Source organism: Miniopterus schreibersii (assembly GCF_964146895.1).
Source record: "Miniopterus schreibersii genome assembly, chromosome: 5".
Lineage (NCBI taxonomy): Eukaryota > Metazoa > Chordata > Mammalia > Chiroptera > Miniopteridae > Miniopterus > Miniopterus schreibersii.
This window is the reverse complement of record NC_138106.1, coordinates 23517994-23533195: the sequence shown is the minus strand read 5'-3', so window position 1 is coordinate 23533195 and position 15202 is coordinate 23517994. Positions and strand designations below refer to the sequence as shown.

General features: G+C 35.7%; 1 long non-coding RNA gene across 2 annotated transcripts in view; it reads right to left on the bottom strand.

Moving 5' to 3' along the window:
- Positions 1-15202, bottom strand: part of LOC308558067 — a 206674-nt gene that overhangs the window by 159016 nt on the left and 32456 nt on the right. The window lies entirely within an intron of this gene.

Below are 15202 nucleotides of genomic sequence, written 5' to 3'. Positions count from 1 at the left end.
GCACACAGCACAGGGCCTTTGCATTTGCTCTTCCCTTTTCCTGTAATATTCTTTACCCAGATATCTGGATGGCCTGTTTAAACAATGCCTTTGGCTCATTGTTTCAATGCCACCTTCCTAGAGCTGCTTCCTTAACTACCCTACGTAAAATATAACCCTCCCTCAGTTGGCATTACATTTCCCCTGCTTTATTATTTCCAGTCCACCTACCAAACTGAGTCAGAAATAAGGATATAATTACTACCTTTTTTCTTTCCTTTGCCCCCATATTCAATTACTGACCATACCCCGTTGTGGCTTTACATTCTCATAGTATTTAAATTCCCACATTATTTCTAATTGAAAATATTATAATAACCTCCATGGCCTCATTCTTGTCCACATTAATTAAGCAAATAAATGTCCATCGATGGATTAATGGCTAAAGAAAATGTGGGATGTACACACAATGGGATATTATTCAACCTTAAAAATGAAGGAAATTTGGTCACATGTTACGAAATGGATGAAACGAGAATATTATTGTCAGTGAAATAAGCCAGTCACAAAAGGACAAGTACAGCATGATTCTAAATCTATAAAGCATCTCAAGTAGTCTAGACTTTTAGAAACAGAAAATACAATGTTGGTTGCCAGGGGCTGAGGGAAGGGGGGAAAGGGGAGTTTTTCCACAGATAAAGCGTTTCAGTTTTGCAAGATGAAGTTCTAGAGATCTATTGTGCAACAGGGTGCATGTGGTTAGCACTGTACCCTTAAAAATAGTTCAATGGCAAATTTTATGTTATGTCTTTTTACCACAACAAAAAACAAAACTAAACTAATGAAACTAAGTCCTGTGCTGTTTGTTAACACAATATCGGACTCAACTCAAAAAAAGAAAAAAAAAGAAAGAAGAAGATGCATGTATAGAGGTATATTAGCTGGTGATAGCAGGTATGCAAATAGAGAGCGTTTAGTGAAAGAACAGATGCACCATTAGCGCCAGTTTCCTTTTCATTGCATCTTTCTTAGAAATGATGAGCCAATTTCACGTCCTACAACACTTACTCCAAAAAATAATAATAATACCATGGATATTTAGAGGCTGGGATCTACCTTATTTAAAAGCCTTTATCAGTCTTCTCAAGTATCCAGATTTCCTGAAATAAACCACTCCTTGTATTCTCATATCTGTGTCTGCTTCAAGTCTTAGTAAATTTTCTGGAGTGTTCCTCAAAATAACACCCCATGTCTATAATCTTCTTTCTCACTTTGGAACAAAACGACTTAATCAAAACCACTCAGAGCCAAATGTGGGGGTGGTGCGAGGAAATTTGGAAAGGGATGGCAGCATAGCTGTTGATTATGAACATAGTCTCCTTTACTTTCAGGCAAAGGTATTAACTGAAATTAGGTTCAGATAATTAACTACTATTGAAGCCTAAATACATGTTAGTTCACCAAAGGACCAGAGGAACAAAGTATTTGAAAGAAGTTCAAGTTTCAAAAGCCCCTGAACAATAAAGATGTCTGCAAATGATAATACTAGTTGTTTTTGTTTCCCTTTTACATTTCATGGTTTGCAAACACGCAAATATATACTCGTACAGAAGGTTTTGGTTGAGGTAAGACAAATGTCTCTGCCCTGGACTGAAAGGTTTTGTTTGTTGTTTGTTCTTTGAAAGTCTTTAAAATTTTTTGCTCCTTTTTATAGTCTGGAAACTTTATGGTCACTGTTTCAAATAATCAGTGGAGAAAATTTTTCTTCCATTTTTACTTCTGCCCACATTCTTCCTACTTAGACTTAGGTGCCTCATCTGCGAGTAGCTGCAATGGTTTAACTCCTTAGCAGCACTGGCATTGCTGAAAGATTCTTTTGCTAATATTTCAAATTTCTGAGAGTGCAACTGATGACCTCCCCCACCATGATTAACTATTATAATAAAATTTTTAGAAAATCTTTAGAATTCCTTGAGAAATATGTGTGTGTGTGTGTGTGTGTGTGTGTGTGACATCTAGAAGGTATTGTGAACATCTATTAAGTTCTTGAATACTAAAGTAATTATACAACAAGGTATTTGGAATCCTGGCTTGAAACTGTATTTCTTTATGATCTCAGTTTACGTAATTTCAGACTAAAATTGTTTTGTAGCATATTAAATAATAAACCATACCAGGGGTGGCTTATATTTATCCTGTGATCGAAAGAATGAATTCTCCCTAAAACAAGTTAGTGTTGAGTTGTTGTTTTTTAAATGAAGATCAATTTAAAACCTGTTTATTTTTAAATAATAAAGAAATAAAAATTCTAAACAAATATTTGATTGAGTTGGCTAATTTTTATATTCTAAATGTGTAGACTTTATGCTTATTTTAATTAGGAAAGTAATTCATAATTGTCTTCATTGTAGATATTTGTGGTCACTCAACCAGATCATTTTCCCACCCTCTATTGTACTTCCTTCAATAGTAAAGATATGACAGAGGGAATTTGTAGGGAGTTCATAGTGTTAGACATAGACTGCTAATTTTACTGGCAATAACACAAGAAATCTATACAGACTTCATATGTCTTGATAGAGCACCAAATTCCTGAACAAAGCAACATATTCTGCATTTTTCTGAGGAATGTATTTTCAATATAATATTCATGTACCTCTGCAAGAATAGGTGTCATCTGCCAAGAGGAGTTCATAAAAAAAAGAAAAGGGAGAATTTACTCCAGGACCTGTATACAATTTCTCTGAAATACAAGTGATCATCATTGTGTTTGGATTTTTTTTTAATGGCACTGTTTTCCTTTTTTGGCAGATGAAACTCAATTTTTCAAACAAGTCAGCCTCCATTGTCTAATCCTAAATGTAGAGGCAGCTTTACCAGTTACATTTGGCATGAAAGGCTATACAAATCTATTTGGCTGATTTAATTCACTTGAAAAAGTAATTTTCTAAATAACCTCTATTGGCCAGAAAAAGTTAGGGTGCTGCCAGGTGGACATAAAGGAGATTGTTACTACGGGTTTCTGTACACACATACAAGTGCAGCACCTAACTAAGCAAGTGGATTAGTACACTTTCTGTATTAGTAGGATGCCTTAATCTTTGTAGCCAAAATATTTATTTAAAATGCATTTCTACTATTTATTTATATTATGAATTATAATTCACAGAAAAGTGTACAAAACAACTCTATAATGCAACAAATTATCAGAGAACAACATGTAGCAATCATCTCAGTCAAGAAACAGACCAGGACCAGAGAAGTCCCTTTGCATCTCTTCATCCTAGCACTTTCCTCCTCCCCAAATGCAATCATTTCCCTAATACCTGAGACTTTAGTTTAAATCCGCCAGTGTTGGATTTTGTATATAAATAGAATAATACAGTGTAATCTACTATTACAAAAAATTGAACTCTGAATAATTAGTTTAAAACACCATGAAGTAAAACATCAAGACAAAAGTCTTCATAATCTTTATAATTTTCAGTTGATATATTTCTAAAGTATGAAAAAGGAACATTTCTGCAAAGTGGAGAAGCATACATTAGTTGTGTGTGTTTTTAACATCATAACATATGAGCACAGAAACACTTTCATAGAATTTTCTATTATAATTTTACACATATTCCTACATTAAACACAGCACTTGTAAAAACATATCTCTTCTATTGTTATTGTCTTGGCACAATCAATAGCACTGGGTATATTGTGAGTTTTCAATATGTCTTATAAAATTGAATGTATTTGATAAAATTAAAAGAATTTTCATCAAAGAACTCAGGGGCTACTTTAAAGTGGCTACTTTTACCTTAGGTGACTACAAAGATGCATATAAAACAGCTATCAATGTAAAATGATATATCTTTGTTTTATTTGGTTCTGATGCCTAAAATAGTAAAACAACAGCACAATAAAGGAACATATAGAAGTCGTATATGCTAAAACAATTATTATATACATGTATCCAAATATATCAGCAAAAATATAATAATTTCATTAGGATAATTTACAAATAAAATATGCCTTTAAAATATTATATAATATTTATTAATAATTTTATAGTTTGTGCCTATGTGAAGCACTCATAGTCACTCAAATTTATGAACTAAATGAGTTTAAGGTTTTCCATGTCCCGGTATCAGGTTCACTTGAGGATGAAGCCTCAGTCATCTTTCTCTGGTCTGTCTCTGATTTCTTTTGAGCAAGATCCAGACAAGAATTATCCTTGGTAGCGTATACACAGCTGCTATGGTTTATACTGAAATCACCTCTAATTGTGTTTGGTTTCATTTTAGTCACCAATATACTAACTCCTTCAGTCTCTCCCCGTGATACACTTAATGGCCCAGGGCTACTGGACAGTTTTGTCTCTAGCTGGTGGTGAAGAATCTTAACGTGGATAAATGTTGGTACTCAGCCCCTTCTCCTTGTGACTCTTGTCCTTGAAAACAAAGGTGCTAGTTCATCTTTTTCCATCAATGTCTAGGGTCCCTCTTCTCCTTTTTCCAATCAGTTACCCCTTACCCTCCAGGTTCCCTTCTTCTACTTGGAACTCTACTTTTACGTGACCTTAGTCCGCTCCGTAGCATATAGCTGAACCTTCCTGTCACATGCGTACATGGAAGTCCTTGTTTCTGTTACTCACAGACAAGCTGAAGACAGATAACACGGCCTTAGTCAACAATGTGAAGAGGGTAAGGAAGATCCCCAAAGACAGACAGATTAATATTTAGGATGTACCTGTGGTATGCACCTTATTTATGTACCTAAAAATCAGAAAAGACAGAAAAATTGCTGATATTATGCCTACTATGTGCCAGACAGCATGAAAAATGTGTTTACATTTAATAGGAACCGCAATCCCTTGAGGTGGACGCTTATAGGTGAGGAAACTAAACTTCAGAGCAGTTAATTGATTTGCCAAAAGTCACATAGTAAGTAAGAAAAATAGAATTTAAACCCAAGTCCTACTGGATCTAGGCTAGGCCTTCATTTTTCCATTTTATACTTATAATTCTTTAGGAGATTAAAAAAATCCACATGTTTTAATCTATGTCTTTTCTCATTTTAGATGGTATTATGGCTTCCTTCTCGTAGACTAAAGTAATTTTTCACAGCCCCGAATATCTTATTTCCTAATGCTCCAGCCAAAAGAGGAACAAAACAGGGTTGAGTCTCCTCCTGATCCACTTTGGCTGCCATTTCAAATGATTAATTGCACCAGAGCATCCAAGTTATTGTATAGCTATTATTTAAACAGGGTTCTTGGACGTGTGGGAAGAGGAAGGCTTGGGTAGGGGAATGGGCTAATAAAAAAGAATACCGATCATATTTGCATTTGGTAAACATTATTACTAGCCAGGCAACTTACAAAAAGGAAACTTGGCATATATTTTCTAATTATTAATGATACAGGTCATTAAATCTTGTAACCCTATTAAGTAGGTACTGTATTGTCCCCCATTTTATAAATCATGAAACAAAATGTAAAAGGCATAAACATAGTTTTTACTGTTGCAACAGGTATATTTCAAAATCAAGACTGTTTATAAAAACAACAGCTCAACTCACAGAAAAAAATGTTAAGAAGACAAACCTGCCTTTCCCCTCCCTCGGTGTGCTTTCTGTGTGTGCTAAGTGCACTGGCACCCGCCCTATAGCAATAAAAATAGGTATCGCTTATAAAACATTAACTATGTTCCAGGAACTATACTAAGAGCTTTAAGTATATTATTTTACACAGTATTATCAGCAATCTATGAAGTGCTAGTATTATCCAAATTTATATATAGCAAGTAAACTGTCAGTTGAACTGTCCAGTGTTGCTAGCGCTGACTAATTTCAGTACCTTCTGATTCAACCCTTATCTTGCATTTCATCTTATCTCCTCCAAATTTCGCCATATACCAATCCCACTGCTTATTTCTGCCCCATACTTTGCTTCTTGATATTAGGCACCGAGACCTTTCTGACTTAGAATCTGGGCCCAGAGGTCGAGGCGAGGGTCAGATGCAGGCTGAGGAGACAGTGGAACAAAGCAGTCTGCGGAAGAATCAAAATCATAGTCAAGCTGGGGCTGGATTATGTCATAGCCAAGGTGACAGCCAGTAGAGTTGTGGTCAGGTTCAAGGCAGCAAACAAAAGAATGAGTGACAGGAACAGAATTTGGCAGGATCCATAGCAAAGAAGAGTCGAACATGAAGCTGGTTGTAAGGATCAAGGCGTAAGTGACAGTCCTGGTGGGCCATGTGGACTGGGTCCTGGCTCCGTAATCCAGCAGCACACCTGATGATCGGTAACGTAATAGACCGTGCAAGAATAAATGATTACCAGTGTTGGGACTCTGAATCTGGCTCTCCATGCTATCAGTGTCTCCAGAGACTGACTTCACTTTCCTGGCTTTGTACAGACGCCGGAAAATATTGCCAGTCAGACACTGCTCCGTGAACTACTGAATTTGCTCTAGCTTTGTATTAGCTTTTTATATAACCACAAACCCAGTGGCTTCAAAAATCACAAATTTATTATTGTACAGTTTTGTGTGTTACAACCTGGTGGGCTCTAGAGTAAATTTTGTTTTCTTGGTCATTCAGGTTATTAGCAGAACTCGGTTTCATTCAGTAGTAGGACTAAGGTCCCCATTCCCTTGCTGACTGTCAGCCCTGTGCCATTCCCAGGCTTCAGGAGATTCCTGTTTTTTTGTGTTTTTTTCCTTATGTCTTTCTTTTTTTACAAAATTGATTTCAGAGAGAGGAAGGGAAATAGAGAGGGATAGAAAATCAGTGAGAGAGAAGCATCCGTGAGCTGCCTCCTGCACGCCCCTACCGGGATGGAGCCTGAACCCCGGGTGTGCCCTGGCCCGGAGTGGGAGCGGGACCCCCGGAGCATGGGAAGTGGGTCAACCAACTGAGCCACACCTGTCGGGCAGGTTGCCTGCGTTTTTTGGTTCATGGCACCTTCCCTTCATCTTCAAAGCCAACAACAGAAGATAGGTTTATTCTCAGGCTTAAAATCCCTCCTCCTCCTTCTGTCACATTTGTCTGTCTTTTGCTCTCTGGAACTAGCCAGAAAAAGATCGCTGCTTTTAAAGATTTATGTGATTAGATTGGGTCCACCTGGATAATCCAGGAAAATTTCCCTATTCTAAGTCTGTAATCTTAATCAAATCTGCAAAATCCCTTTCATATATTCATAGGTTCCAAAGATTAGGAGATGAGAGTCTTTGGGGGCTAATTATTGTCCCCAGCACAAGCCTGCTGTGCGAGATAGGCTTATTTTTGTCTGGTTTATTAGTGGCAAGAAGAGAGTAAAGTAAGTGAAACAGAGGATGGCTTTATGAAACAATATAAATTAGCCCTCAGAAGTTCCAGGAGGGCCAGAAAATTTGGTTTAGCAATTATGCTGCCAGAAATGATACCCAAACCACACCACTAAACCACTCACAGGCTTGATTCCAGCACAGGCACTATAATCCGTGAACATGGGACTCTTGCCCCAGCAATTCTATGATAGTTACTTCTCTGACTCAGTGTCCATGCCAAGCCCTGCCATATTATCATGTCTGGCTTTCTCAAAAATCCTGCTTGTTCCTTTCCACCCCCTACCCCCTGCTGAATTGAAGCACTGTGGAGGTTCATTTCACTTGGTTAAATGTCTGTCTCTTATTGCCAAGGGTGCACGGAAATTCAATCTTGGATTCTGTTTGGCATCAATTTTGCCAAATATAGAGGGCAAACATACAAAAAATAATAATAATAAATGCTGGGTCACAAATATGACCTTACATGTTATATGATCCCCTTTCCTAGATGAAGCTCTAAGAGGTATAGTCCTGGCCTGACTAGTCTTCACCTCCAGGGAATGTTTATCCAGGCCTCCTAAAATGCCCAGAGAGTTCCATTTACACGGTGCTAATAATATTCACTGTTATATTTTGAAAAGATTACACTATTTAAAGAATAAAACATCACAGAATCATAAGAGTTAAGTCCCAAATATTTGAGAGCTCTTATAATCCTGAAGCATGCATAATTTTTATATTTGTAGATTTTCAAATCAACTCAGGATGTTTGTCCCCAGGTACAGTACTTGGAAGCCTGGATGAAATGACACTAATAATAGCTTATGTTGTAGACATTACTTCTCAGCTTACAAATCACATTAATCATAATATTTTCTATCAAATGTTCATAAAATACTATGAGCAATTGTATATTTAATGTTGTCTTTATTTTATTGAATGATAACTTAAATTGTGTTAACTTGGGAAGACTTAGGCTTGAATTTTCTCTCAGCATCACCTTCTTCATCTCAAACTGGTATGTCAATATTGAGTTCATTGACTTGTTTTCATAATGAAAAGAGACAAACTATACATACTTGAAAGCTATTAATTTCAAACTGGAAAGAAGTTTAGACAATATTTAAGACAGTTCCTTAACAGTGGCCCAACTAGTCAACAGGTGATTTAGGGTTAGAGATGGGATATGGTTGAAGTTTGTTTACATCGGGTCCCAGATTTTTCCTTTAGAAAAAGACAGGCATTTTCAACTGGAGTTGGGTGTATAAACTCTACTGGGGGAAAATTTCCCTAGAAAATCTAATTTTCCCTTTGAGAATTGAATCAGTGGCCGTAGCCATGAACTCTCTAGAATCATGGTATACAGCATAAACAGTAACTTAAAAGCATTTCCATAAATAGCTAACCATAAAATCATGTCACAAGAACAAATCAAGTTATTTGGTCAAGCCACTCACTATACACATAGTTTATTCAATAGTAATGTTTGAATTCACTGAGAAATATATCCATGAATTCGATGCTCATACCCTGTCACTTGCTAATTCTAAACAGTTCCTAAAAAGACTGAACATGGACTTAGCAGCTTGAACTTGAATTCCTTTCCCTCTCACTTAGTGGCTGGGGGCCCACAGTCACTGAACTTAAGGAACAATCTCTTATCCAGTGTTAAAAAAGCCCTGTGTTAGGGACCAAGGCTGTACTCATGGAGCTTATAATCTTAAGGATGCTAGTTGCTGAAGGGCAGACATTCAACAACTACAGAATTATTCAATTACACTTTGAATTAGAGTTACCAAAACTAAGTAATATTCTCTACAACAAATCTATTCCTAAAGAATGTACTATGCCACTCTGTAAAGACAGTAAAGTAGAAACTATACTACCTTTAGAGGTGGTTTAAGAATGCCAAATAATGGTAAAAGAAGTTACTTTCTAACATTTTATCAATGTGTGTCTTTCTTAAATATCATTTTTCATTTGAATGTAGCTTCTATCAATTTGTTATAGCTGGTCAGAATGTATTCCATGGTGCAACTAGGGAAACAATAGCTTCACTGGCAACGTGCAGTAGTAATTGCTGTCTGGTTATCAGCAGTGATCTATGATTCTTGGGCTCAGAGTGTTATTGCTGGTCATTTGAAGTGAGTGCATCAATACTGATGCATTCCAAGAAAGCATAGGCTAATAAAACTTTTGGTAAATTTTATCATATTTAGGGTGCTATGAATTCCATTATTTTAATATCTCAATTGTTAACAAATATGATCTGTCCTAAAGCAGCATTGTAATTTGAGATGCTAGAATCCTTTAAATAAATAAGATTTAGGATAACCTTCTCAATAGTTAAATATTAAATATTTCTCCATAGATAAATATAAATTCTAGACTGCATTTGCAATACATTTGCTAACTTAAAAGTCTTATATTACTGATGAACTTAATCACTACACGTTAAATTTTTATTAAAAATAAGTTACCCAAAAACTTTTTGGAAAATTTTAATTCTTTATAATTTTGTTATAAAATTTTGGCAAAGTCCTTGAGAAAAAAATGTCTCCTTTCTAATTAAGTTGCTATTGTAAAATCAAATTATTCATGTCATCACTTGTAATTGATTCAACACATTAAAACTACAGCTCTCTGGCACTGACGCCAAGAATCATGTGCTTCTCTTTAACACCATGGTATCTCCTTTTGAAGCTGCTACAATATTACTGAAAATGGTTTAGCTTGTCTATGTGATACATTTTCAATAAAAATATCTCATTTGGAATAAATCACAGTGATTCAACTGATGTCTGCAAAAGACAATAATATGCACTGCCAGCGAGCATTAATATTATTTTTAATAAGGTGCTTCACTTTACTGGCAAAAAGATTCTGTTTGTATTAAAGAAGAGGTATATTATTACTATTTAGTGTCACAAATATTTTGCATAATTCAATATGTCAAATATACCTTCATTTGAAAGGAATGAAGGACTTGGCTTTTATGATTTGCTTGAGCATTCAACATGAAATGCTTCCAATTTTAGAAAAATATGCTCCCACCACTTCTATTTGTCAGCATAGCAATGCTTGAAAACTGATTTAATAGGTTCAGCAAGTTACAAGAGAGCAGGTTTAGCTTTATAAGGGCATGTGAGGAAACTATTTTTCCATCACGCTATCACACAAAACTAATGCACATACTTATTGAATTTCTGCCACAGATATTAGAGAAAAATAGTTAAATGAGGTTTTTTGTCATAGAAATTATTAATGATGAAATTTTTATCTGCTTAGCAATGGTAGTCTGTCCAATTAGTTTCTATGGCTCTGTGGTTCTGCATAAACATAATAAAATTTGCTTGTTTCCATCATGATTTTTTCTGAGGCTCTCTTTCCTGGGCGAATCTCCAGTTTGGCAAGCTCAAGCAGATTTTAAAATATCCTTTCCATATATCACCCACACTTGTCCTGCTTGCAGATGGATTGATGTCTAAGCTCAAAGAGTTGTAACTAAGCTGCTTTCCTCGGCAGAAAAGTTCATTTTGCTTCATCTGTTGCAGAGACCTCCCCTACCTCCCACTAATTCAGTGTTTTCCAGCCAGCGTCCAACTACTGGGGCACACTGTTCAAGGATCACGGCAAAGAAGGCCAAGTAAGGGTATCTTTTCCAGAGGGTGGGTCCAAAGTCATTCTTCTCTTTTGACACATTGCATAACTTGCCTACATGGATAAGGTATGATAATGTATTTTATTTGCCATTCTAGTTCAGCAGGAAACAACTGATTGAGTGGCTGACTTAAGGTTTGTTTTTGAAATTTAGGCACTTAACTTCTTAAATCCTTGTACTTTAACTTGTTAAATAACTTTAAAAATATTCAACAAATTCTGTTCTCCATGCACATTGGTTCTTTTCTAACAGTAAGATTTCTGAAAGATCATAGAGCAGGAAAAAGATGATCTCAAAATAGAAATTAAAAATGGAAATCTCAAAGCCAACAGTATCTGCTATATATAGAAAACAACCAAATGTATTTCATTTGGGCCTCATTTTGACTATTACCCACTACTAATGAGGCTTAGATTCTAGGATCATAGAATGTTAGAATATACCTAGAGGGAATCTTCAAGTTGATCTAGGTCAAAACTCCAACGTCCTCATTTTAAGAAGAGGAAAATGATTCTTATAGATTTAGGTGACTTGGCTAAAGACAGATGGCTACTTACAAAGTTGAAGTTAAAGCCAACCCCCACTCCCAACTTCTGTGCCATTGCTCTCTCTTCTTAGAAGGATTGTTATAGCTCATACAATCCCTCATTAACTGCAAAATCAACCCACGCGTATGCCCTTAGACAGCAGATCAGAACCATCATCTCCATCTTCAAATAGCAGACTGCATTACTCAAAAAATAATAGAGTTGTGCTGAAGCACAGGATTTTTCCACTTGATCATGAGACTATAGCTAATAAATGCTCAGTGTTTGATGTTCTCAGAAAAACAAACAAGCAAACAAACAAGAAAAGCAGGGAAAGAGTACTTATGAGTTCGTAAGTTTCTAGGTAAATATATATGAAAATGGCTTAAATGTATATTCAACCATTTTAAGCAACAGTTAGGTGTACAGAGTAAATTTGTCTTACAGATGAATATACTAGTTGCAAAGTCAATTTTCTGAGCCAGAGTGACTGGGGTCAGGTCCCAGTTTGCTCATATGTAAAAGGAATGAACTCATGGGATTGTGTGGAGAACAAATATGTCAATATGCTTATGCTGATGATATTGTTTGCCACCACCATTGTTATTATTATTTTTTAAATTAGAAATGATAGACTATTTAAAAAATCCATGGCTATATTTTTTTCATAATAGTCTGTTCTCTATAAACAATGCATTCTTTTAAATAAAACATTTACTAGAAAATTGCATCTGAGGCATTTTCTGAGTTGAGTTTAGAGCCATGAGCAATAAGGTTTCAACATTAAAAATGTATTGTATATAAATGACTTTATACTGAACTCCAAGTAAAAATAATTGCTGATCAAGGTGTTAAAAATGTAAAGTAAAAAGTTATCTCACACATATTGTCCACTTCTCAGTTCATTTTCTACTCTCTTCCTCAGCTTTCTTATATGAAGAAATAGGACATTGACAAGAGGATCTCTAGCAGCTGCCAGTCCCAACCTCTTGTAGGGTCGTCTTCTTTGACTTTATCATTTTCAAAGGGAGCTAGCTTTTGCGCTCGCAATAACAGGTAACTGAGTACCACAATCTTTGCTAAGATACAAGTGTTTTCAGCATTAATTAACAGACTGATCATATTTTGACTTATCTATGGTATTTTTGGTATTTTTATATGTCTTTCTGAATTTTTTTGAGATATAAGTCTCCAAGAAGAACACTGCAGTAATATGACATAGGGAATAGCTTTGCTAAGGGTAAAAGATAGAGAACTGCATAAAAATTAAGTGAATTTAAAATCTTAAAAATTATTTGAGAATAGATTTGAGCTAAATGAGGGAATAAAATTAATATGAAACAAAGTTTGCTATAAGATAAAGTTGAAAAAGTCAAGATTTTTATAAGTGCATATACAAAACTACAACCTTCACAAAAGACTGACTGGAGCATGGATTGGGGGAGAAAGACTAGATGGAGAAGCTATTTGGATGTTATATGCAGGCGGTTTCCTAGACTATATAAAGCATATATGTCCTTCATCTATAATAATATACAGGACAGCCTGGGGAGACTTGGGTCCTCTAATGAAAACAGGGTGCAAGCTTCCAGCACATGCCGTTGCTGCCCCAACCAGATGCCCCGAGACTGTTCTTACTGCCTCCTGGTGTGCTTCTGCCATTGCCTCAAAAGGACCGACGTTTTCTGGTGGATTCCGCGGAATCTATCTATCGGTAAATTAGTCTAGGTTTTTCAGAGAAACAAAACCAATAAGATAGATAAAACAGGGTGGGACAAAATAGGTTTAGAGTTGTTTTTGTATGGAAAAAAATACAGTAATTTATAACAATACAAGAATAAGTATGCTTTGCATACTTACAACTGTAAATCTACTTTTGCCCAACCCTGTATAGATAGATATTTATATCTATAGCATCTATATCTATATATCTTTATCTATATATCTATATCATCTATATCTCTATCTACATGTACCTATATCTATCTATCTGTCTCTCTCTCTATCTCATCTATCATCTATCTATCTATCTATCTATCTATCTATCTATCTATCTATCTATCTAGAAAGAGTTTTAACAAGGAATTGGCTCACCCAATTATAAAGTCTGACAGGCCCCAAGATTTGCAGCTGGCAAGCTGAAGACTCAGGCATGTTGATGGTGTAGTTCCTATAGTAGATTGAAGATCTGAGAAACAAGAAAGCCGATAGTGTAGTTCCAGTCTGTGGACCAGCAGACTTGAGATCAGGGAAGCGTTGGTGTTTCAGTTCAAGTCTGAAGGCAGGAAAAAACTGAATGTCCCTGCTAAAAACAGTCATATCGTAGTTACTGCTTACTCATTAGAGGTTGAGCCTTTATGTTCTATTCTGGCCTTCACCTGATTTGATGAGGCCCATCCAGACCAGTCAGGGCAATCTGCTTTACTCTATTGATTCAAATATTAATATCATTTAGAAAGATCCTCACAGACACACCCAGGATAATGTTTGACCAAATGTCTGGGTAACCAGTGGCCCAGACAAGATGACATGTAAAATTAACCACACATTCAGCTTCCTAAAAGTAAGTAGGAATAAAGAAGGCACCCTCTCCCTTCCTCCATGCTGTGACTCATAGTCAATTACAAACTTCACTGTTGGAGATGTACAAAAACCCTGCTTCTTGATCCCAAGTCATGACACACCACCTTGCCATTTATTCTCTAAAGCTCCTAAGGGATTATAACCTAGACTATATCTAAAATGACATCTTGTGCATCTCCTTTCCAATCCCTATCCTGCTTCTCTCATACACTTACTAATTTCTCCTGAGAACACCCCCTTAATAAATTATGAGCATAAGATTTTCCATTGCAGTTGTGCTTCTAGAGAACCGAACATAAACAATAACTTTGTGGTCTTTGGAGAAATCTTGAAAAGTAAAAGAAAAAGTAGATATCATGTTTATACTTTTTTCAACATCTTCTCACCCAATCTTTATTTTCATTTTTGGTATTCATAAACCTTAATTATATACAGGTATTACATATGAATAAATTAATGTATATTTAATCATATAATAATTACTTATACAAATTAATATCTAGTATTTATGTACCAGCTTGTAATTATATTTCTTGTCTATGCTTTATTTATACATTTTCTAAAAGAGGATGGCCATTAAACAGCCCTTAAAATCTAAGATCACATGAATAAGTGTCCAATTTTCTAAAAGTTGTAGGATTGGATCTATATGGAAAGAAACATAATCTGACGTTCTTCAGACATTATCACTCAAAGAAGAATCTTTCAAATCAAAGGTCAACAGATCTTTACAGTCTTCTTTCTTCTGTCATGTTTATAATACATGCTATATATAGGTTTTGTGTAACCTGGGCTGGTAGATAGAGTCAGGAGAAAGGGAAGCTGGAAAGGGAAGGTGAAAAACCATGCACTGGCTTATAAAGTTCCTGTTTTGGCCATTTATTTAGCTTCAAAGAGACAACAAAGGACAATTCTATTGTATGTCCAGAAGCAGGAGGGTGGAACATATTTAGTAAACAGCTGTAATGACTACTTTTGTCACCTACTTTCTGTTTTATGATTATTTTATAAGTTACAAATCACTTTCTGACACATTATTTCATTACAGATGACATTAGGAAGCTACACTGGTGATGGCCCATAAATAAGCAGACATCCTATATATAATTTTAATGCAGGGTTTTAAAACTTACTTATTACCTTTCCATTTCA